The sequence below is a fragment of the Etheostoma spectabile genome, chromosome 3 (genome assembly GCF_008692095.1).
Source record: "Etheostoma spectabile isolate EspeVRDwgs_2016 chromosome 3, UIUC_Espe_1.0, whole genome shotgun sequence".
Taxonomy (NCBI): Eukaryota; Metazoa; Chordata; class Actinopteri; order Perciformes; family Percidae; genus Etheostoma; species Etheostoma spectabile.
This window is the reverse complement of record NC_045735.1, coordinates 7,885,036-7,892,420: the sequence shown is the minus strand read 5'-3', so window position 1 is coordinate 7,892,420 and position 7,385 is coordinate 7,885,036. Positions and strand designations below refer to the sequence as shown.

General features: G+C 53.1%; 1 protein-coding gene and 1 long non-coding RNA gene across 4 annotated transcripts in view; one reads left to right on the top strand and one right to left on the bottom strand.

Annotated features, from left to right (window-relative positions):
• Window positions 1-7,385, top strand: part of lsamp (limbic system associated membrane protein) — a 713,356-nt gene that overhangs the window by 524,508 nt on the left and 181,463 nt on the right. The gene's annotated exons all lie outside the window — the stretch shown is intronic.
• LOC116671791 (uncharacterized) overlaps window positions 7,265-7,385 on the bottom strand; it is a 21,783-nt gene continuing 21,662 nt past the window's right edge. Inside the window, exon 4 of the long non-coding RNA XR_004327365.1 lies at window positions 7,265-7,336. This is a non-coding gene — a long non-coding RNA (uncharacterized LOC116671791). The remainder of the gene's footprint in view (window positions 7,337-7,385) is intronic.

Sequence of the window (7,385 nt, the reverse complement as noted above, 5' to 3'; positions counted from 1 at the left end):
AAGACACGTTAAGATTTTTTTTTTTATCCACAGCGATCAGTAGATCCACAAAAAGGGGTCCAGTGTATCCCTATGCCCGTCACATTCACACCAGCCAGCTCCAACCAGGTGAACGAGGCCTCTTCACTTTACCGTTTAAACAAAGTGTAATACAACATATAAAAGTCCATCCATCTACACAAAACGTGCAATCAATTAGTAAGTTCACAGTAAATTTATATACATGGCATTTATATAACCTTTATTGCAACGTTGGCACGGCAAGATGTCCAGACTAGTGCAACAGTAATTTTTGTTTTTTGGACATTTCTACAAAGCTTTCAACTCACATGTTGACCTGTGCTGTCTGTTTTATTTGCAAAATAAACCTCCACATGCATGAAAAGTTTGCTAAAGTTGTGTTAAGTTTTTAATTTGTTTAATTACTATAGTCCCTACAATGCAGGAGTTTGCAAAAAATTGCATCTTATTGCTTTGTCTCAAACTGCTGGAGGAAATACCGCAATGTGGTACGCCTGAAGTAAACATTGTACCCAAAGACTAGGAACAGGTGGCCAAGTACAAATACACTGTCCCTTGGAGAGATGGCAGTAACCGCCTTCTTTGTGTCTTCAAACAGAATGGAAACAAAGGAAGGGAACTGCTCAGCCTATTTTACTATGGCTTGGTTCAGAGTCATTGCTTAAAAATAATGTCTTTTTTTTTTTTTTCTAGTGCATTTTTATTCATTTTTATTCAATTTTTATATCCCTGCAACAGAGGCTGTCAAAAAATAAATCATACACAAGGAATAATTGGGTTATGAGTTGTGAAATATATTTGCCACCTTTAAAAATGTTTAAGTTTAAGCTTGTATTTGTATGTAACATTATGGTTTCTATAACACCTAGAGTTCTATTTCGTATAGGCTCGCCCTCTAAGGGCTACGCTATTGGGTTTATCCCTTCGCGCATGCGCAGTCGTGAAGATTTTCTTTCCCGCCCTAGGTCCAGCTCGGGCCTCAACTACGTCCGCATTTACTGCATATATACAGAGCGGACCCGTTGTTCGACTCCCACTTTTTTTCAACTGCAGTATGAAGTCAAGCTCAAGACCTTTGCCGGTGCCCGTGGTGCCCCTCCTGCCGGACCGGCTACATCCTTCCGCGGACTCCAACCCCGTTGCGGGCTGCCTGGGTGCCGTTCACCCGGCCAGGCTCTCACCCGCACGCCTCTGCAGTTTTGCGCCCGCGTCGTCTAAAGAGTAACCGACGGGCGGAAGTTTTCTGGTTGCCAGGCTGGGGGACGGAGACGGCAGCTGGGCAGACAGACAGGAATCCGGCGGCACCTGGAGCGCTGGCGGACGGCGTTCGACGAGCATGAGTCCGCTGACTCCGCTCTCTTGACAGCGCCTCCATCACCGGTTTCCTCCTCCCCTCTGGGAGGGTCCCCTCCTCCCCTTTGGGGGGATTGGGCCTCGAGACGGATTGATGCTTTCCCGCTGGAGCTCTTCCGTCTCCCGAACGGCGGGGCACAGCCCGAGCGGCCTTCCCTTGCCCCACCGGCTCCAGCCTCCACGCTAAGGCTCTCTTCGCGACCTGCCGGAGATCATAAGGAGGGTGGGGAGCTTAGAGGCATAGCGCTCCGGCGGAGCTGCCAGCCCCCGCTCGGCCTTTGAGCGGTGATGTTTATGCCCAGAGACCGCCCTCTTCACGGGCCCCACTCTGGCCGGCTTCGCGGAGCTTGGCCGTTGTGGAGGAGGCTTTCTCCCAGCGGGGAAACTGAAGGCTCCCGTCTCTCGCTATGCCGTGTTACTCGGGTTCAGGGCGATACGGACGCAGGTTTTCTTCAGTCCCTCCCCTGGAGGGGAGCTGGCGTCCATTTTGCTTCCGAAAGCTATTCTTCGGCCACCGGAAGCCCACGCCTCCCTCTCCCAGGATCAAGTGTGCGCTCAAGTCACTGACCGGGCCCACCAATGTGCCGCCCAGGGGCGCGCGGCACAAAACAACATCGCCTTACTGGCCTCGCCGCCTCCGCGATGGCCACTACTCCCGGCGCCCTCCCCTCGGAGTTGCCACGGGAGATTGGTAAGGCTTTGACCGCCATCTTACCCTGACCCAGGCGTCCACGGTGGCGTGTCCAGGGTGATGGCTGGCAGCTGTGGCCCAGCGAAACATCTGGCTCCACATGTCTCAGCTGCCAGCGGACATTAGACGCAAGCTTCTGTACGGTCCCATAGCCCCCGATGGACATTTGGGCCGCGCTACAGAATGCCACGTCTCATCTCCATCAAGCGGCGGAGGGCGCCGAGCGGCTTCGGAGGCTCGGCTCGTGGAAGGCTCCTCCTCAACAGCACCACCGTCGCCATGACAACCTCACAAGCGGAAGCGCCCGCAGCATCGGCTGCGGTGCTGTCTTCCCAAGCTTCGGCGTGGGGCCCCCACCGGTCCCCCTCCGCAGCGACAGGCGATGCCCACAGGCCGTCAACCTGCACGCAGCCGAACAGTCCCTGTTTGCTCTAAACAGGGCATGTTATGACAGTTGTTCCCCCACAAGCACACACACCAGGCCGTCGCCGCGAGGGGGTGCCACTGCGTCCGCTGCGCAGGCAGCGGGAATGAGCGTCGTCCCAGGGGGACGACGACGCTTGTCCACCCACCTCCCACGGCGATGCGGCGGGCGGGGGTCGGGTTAACCCAGTGACTCTCCGCCCACACGGCGGCGACGGCCACTGCCCTTTCGAAAAAGCCCTACCATGGGGTGGCGACGCGATCACTCGTCCGCCCAGCGGCGGGATGGGGCTGCGCTCCCTGCTGCCATGTCGGTGAAAACAACCTCAGAACTGTGCTCGCCCACTGTCAGAGTGCAGCGCGGCATGGATTGGCTTGACACACATGGACTTGGATGTCAAAGCTGATAACACGGGTTACACACTCCAGTTGCCTCCCCCCGCCCCTTTCGCGGGTGTGTTGGAGACGACGGTTTCATCCTGGCAGAGTCAGACGCAATGACGTCAGAGTTAGAAGGGTTGTGTGGCGAGCGGAGCTATTTCCCGCGTCCCTCCAGGGGAGGAAAACGGGGTTTTTACTCTCGCTATTTTCTCACCCCGAAGAAGTCAGGAGGACTGCGTCCCATCCTCGACCTGTCGAAAATCAACCGGTATGTCATGGAGCGAGCACTTCCACATGCTCACCATCAGGCCAGTGTTGTTGATGTGTGGGCCCCAACGAATGGTTTACATCCGTGGATCTGAAAGACGCTTACTTTCACATCCAAATCATTCCAGGCACAGGAAATTCCTGCGCTTCTCCTTCCAAGGGGCCCGTTTCCAGTTCAACCGGCGCGTGGGTACTCACTAGCCCCCCGCACCTTTTCCAAGTGCAGGAAACGGCGCTCCAGCCTCTACGGGAGAGGGGCATCAGAGTCCTCTTTTACTTGGACGATCTGCTCATTCTAGCCCCCTCTCGGGAGCGGGCGGCGCGCACACCTATGGAGGTTCTGCAGCACTACAAACGCTGGGTTTTGCCATAAATTGGAAGAAGAGCGCCCTCGTCCCCGCACAATCGATAGTTTATCGGGCGTAGACATGAGTCGATCAGCATGAGAGCCAGGCTGTCAGACACCGAGGCAGGAAGCCCTGACTTCTCTGTGTTTCGCTTAGGCCGCGCGCGACAGTGTCAGCGCTGTCAGTTATGCGGGTCTTGGGCATGTGTCCGCGGCACACACGGTGGTCCCCTGGGTCTCCTCACATGAGGAAAGTCCAGGGGGGTTTCACCGCAGCGGCTCGATCCCATTCGCCACAAATGGCGAATGCTGTCCATCCCTCATTCCCTCCAATCAGACTGGATACTGGGGGAGTCCCCAAACCCTGTCTTCCGGGGTTCCCCTGGCGAGTGACGTCATATGTGACGGTGTACAAGACGCGTCCCACTGGCTGGGGGGAATGTGCGGTCACAGGTGGTGGGGAGGGGCCTGGCCTCCTCCCCCTCTCCCCCACATAAAACTGCCTGGAGCTGTCCAGGTGTTGAAGGTGTGAAAACACTTTACACCAGTGGTGACGGGGAGGCATGTTGTAGTACGACGGCAACATCACGGCGGCGGATTCATAAACCGCCAGGGCGGCATACGCTCAGCCCGGTGTTAGAAATAGCCAGACGCCTCCTGCTGTGGGCGCACAGCCACCTGCTGTCTCTCAAAGCAGTATATATCCCCGGGATTTTGAACCGGGCAGCCGACTTGATGTCGAGGGGGGGGCCCTCCCACAACGAGTGGAGATTGAATCCCACTATCGTTCAAACGTTATGGAGCAGGTTCGGGGAAGCGGAGGTGGATCTGTTCGCTTCACGAGAGAAACACACAGTGCACACTGTGGTTCTCCTTGACCGCGCGGGACAACCCTCCCTCGGCGTAGACGCCTTCTCCCCACAAAACCCTGGTCAAAACCCTCCTATATGCTTTTCCCCCGGTCCCCCTGATCCGCCTCCTGGAGCGCGTCCAGGAGGAGGATCTGTTAATTGTCTGGTGGCACCGGAGCGCACGAGCGCGTCCTGGTTCCCAAACTCGTTCAGCTGCTGGTGGCTCCCCTGGCAGATCCGGGCGGAGAGACGCACTATCGCAGCTGAACGGTGCGATCTGTCATCCCCCAGTGATAAATCAGAGGCTGTGGGCGGGTTGTGAGCGGGAACGCTTACAGAGATTAGGCTTGCCCCCCGCCGTGGTACGCACTATCCAGGGCTCCAGAGCCCCCTCTACCATAGCAGGCTACGCAGGGCGCTGGTCTGCCTTCCAGCGCTGGTGCACAGAGAGGGACGCAGACCCCACATCGTGTCCCCTACCTCTCGTGCTGACGTACCTACAAACTCTGGTGGATAATGATTTGGCTCCATCTACAGTCAAAGCATACGCAGCAGCCATCTCATCCTGTCACGAAGGTTTCGGTGAGAGGACAGTTTTTGCGCATCCCCTGGGGAAACGGTTCCGGAGGGGTTAGGCGTCAAAAACCGGCTGTTCGCCCTCGCCCCCCAATGGGACCTAGCTCTGGTGCTCCGGGTCTGGGGAAGCCCCCTTTGAGCCCTTGACACAGGCTTCGCTCAGAATGCTGTCGCTAAGACAGCACTTCTCCTTGCCCTAACGTCGGCCAAAAGAGTGAGTGATTTATGTGCAGTCAGTTTCTCGTCCTGCCTCTCCATTAGAGGGGACGGGAGCGCAGCCACCCTACAGCCAAATCCCTCCTTCACACGAAGGCTTAACTAGTTCTTTTCGGTCAAGGGGTGTTTCCCTCGAGGGTTTTTTCCCCCCACCTCACGCTAACGGTGCGGAGGAGGCTTCCCACCGGTTGTGCCGGTGCACGCTCTGTCACAATACATTTTACGCACGGCAAATATCAGGAAACAGCCGCTGTTTGTGCATTATAGGAGACACTCCCAAGGATACGCCCTCTCAAAACAGCGTCTGTCTCACTGGCTTGCGAGGCTTACCCAGGCTTATAGCTCGGAAGGGAAAGAGCCCCCCAAGACATTCGGGGTCACTCACGAGGGCTCCGTCGGCGTCTGCAGCTCTATTTAAAGGATGGCAGTAGCCGACATTTGCGCGGCAGCCTCCTGGGCTTCCCCGTGCCCCTTCATCCGTTTATCTGCGAGATATGTCTGAATTTCCGTCTCATGCGGTTTTGTCCACAGTCAGTGACGCGGAATGCCGCGCTGAATGTGCAAAAAAAAAAAAAAAAAAAGCGGATGCCTTGATTGTTGCCAATCTCCTTCACACAAGTGCTGAATGGACCCTTGCTCTGCTGTCACCTCTCCTGTACCGGGGTATTTCTTGTGAGACACAGTTTTTATCTCAACATTGTCATAATCATGTTGCAGGACGGAGATATCATGTCTCTCCGTTGCATGCGGACAGGATCAATCAAGTTAACCCATTAACATTGTTACTACTGCATCATATTGCGGGCCACATGAACCTTTCCGGCCACGCCATTGGCAGGCAGGCTTTGTCAGAAGAATGACTCTGACTAGCCTGTACATTGTTGCTGGGCAATGTGGTGTTGTTCGGCTTGTGGACCTTGTGCCGCAGGTGGCATTGACTACATCAGCTTGCCCTAACCCAATAGCGTAGCCTTAGAGGGCGAAGCCTATACGAAATAGAACGTTAGTTACTTTGGTAAGTCCAGATTCTATTAGTATAGGCGTAGCCTCAAGGTCCGGGCCACCTGCTCCATGAACATTAGTGAAGAAAAAGCTGATGTTTTGGGAGTCGAACAACGGGTCCCGTCTGTATATATGCAGTAAATGCGGACGTAGTTGAGGGCCGAGCTGGACGCCGGGCGGAAAGAAAATCTTCACGACTGCGGATGCGCGAAGGGATAAACCCAATAGCGAGCCCTTTAGAGGGCTGCGCCTATTACTAATAGAATCTGGAGTTACCAAAGTAACTAACGTATGTTTGAGTGTGTGTCTGTTTTGTCATGTGTATATGTGTATCCCACTAACTCCTATGTGAGAAGCCTGCTCTACCAGGGTTAAAATGATTAGAAACATCTAGGGTTATCCAATCAGCTGTGGCAGAATACACCAAAAAAGGGTTGGCAGACACTACACTGACAGCATCACAGACCACAGTCATCTTTTCTTCAGTACTGAATGTGCCTATATTCTGATTTTCCTTTTTGACTTAGCTTATTTCAACATTAAGACAACTCTTTAGACATACTTTTTTTACACCAAATGATAGTGGACCTGGCTTCCTCTGATCTTCACATTGCATTGCATAATGTTTTAGTGCAAGGCTGATTTAGCAACCCTTACCTAATTTTACACACTGACACTCGCATATGCTTTAAAACACACCCATACACACCCCATTTGAAGATTTCCTTGATCCTTAAAATTGCTATCGCTCTGAAGAACCACCAGAGGCTGCAGACAACACCTGATGGTTTCACATGATTAGACTTCAAAACTGCAGTTACTTATTATGAACCAAACCAAGTGTCATGTTTGCAGGTGCAGTGGTGGAATCGTTTCCTATAGTTCAAACCCTGTTGGGTTCTTCTCAACTGTTTATGTCTTCATAACTCAACTCTTTTGAAGTATGTTAGGGGAATGACTGAAAAAATAATCTTAAAAATCCGTCTTCTTCTAGGAAGTTAGCAGCTGACGAATTACTCTTTTCATTTGTCCTGTTGTTCTAAAGGTAGTTACATATGCATATTTATTTTAGTTTTAAGAGGCCTGATAGAAGACAATAACGAATACCCACCAAAACAAGTCAGAATTTTGTTTTCCCATAGATGTTTGTCAATTTAGGATATCATTTTGAAAGTGAAGAAAGTCTCGGTTTGTTGTAGTACCACTTAGCTTTGTGTGAAAATAGGCTCGTTTGAGATGAACTGCGCCTCGCCTGGAA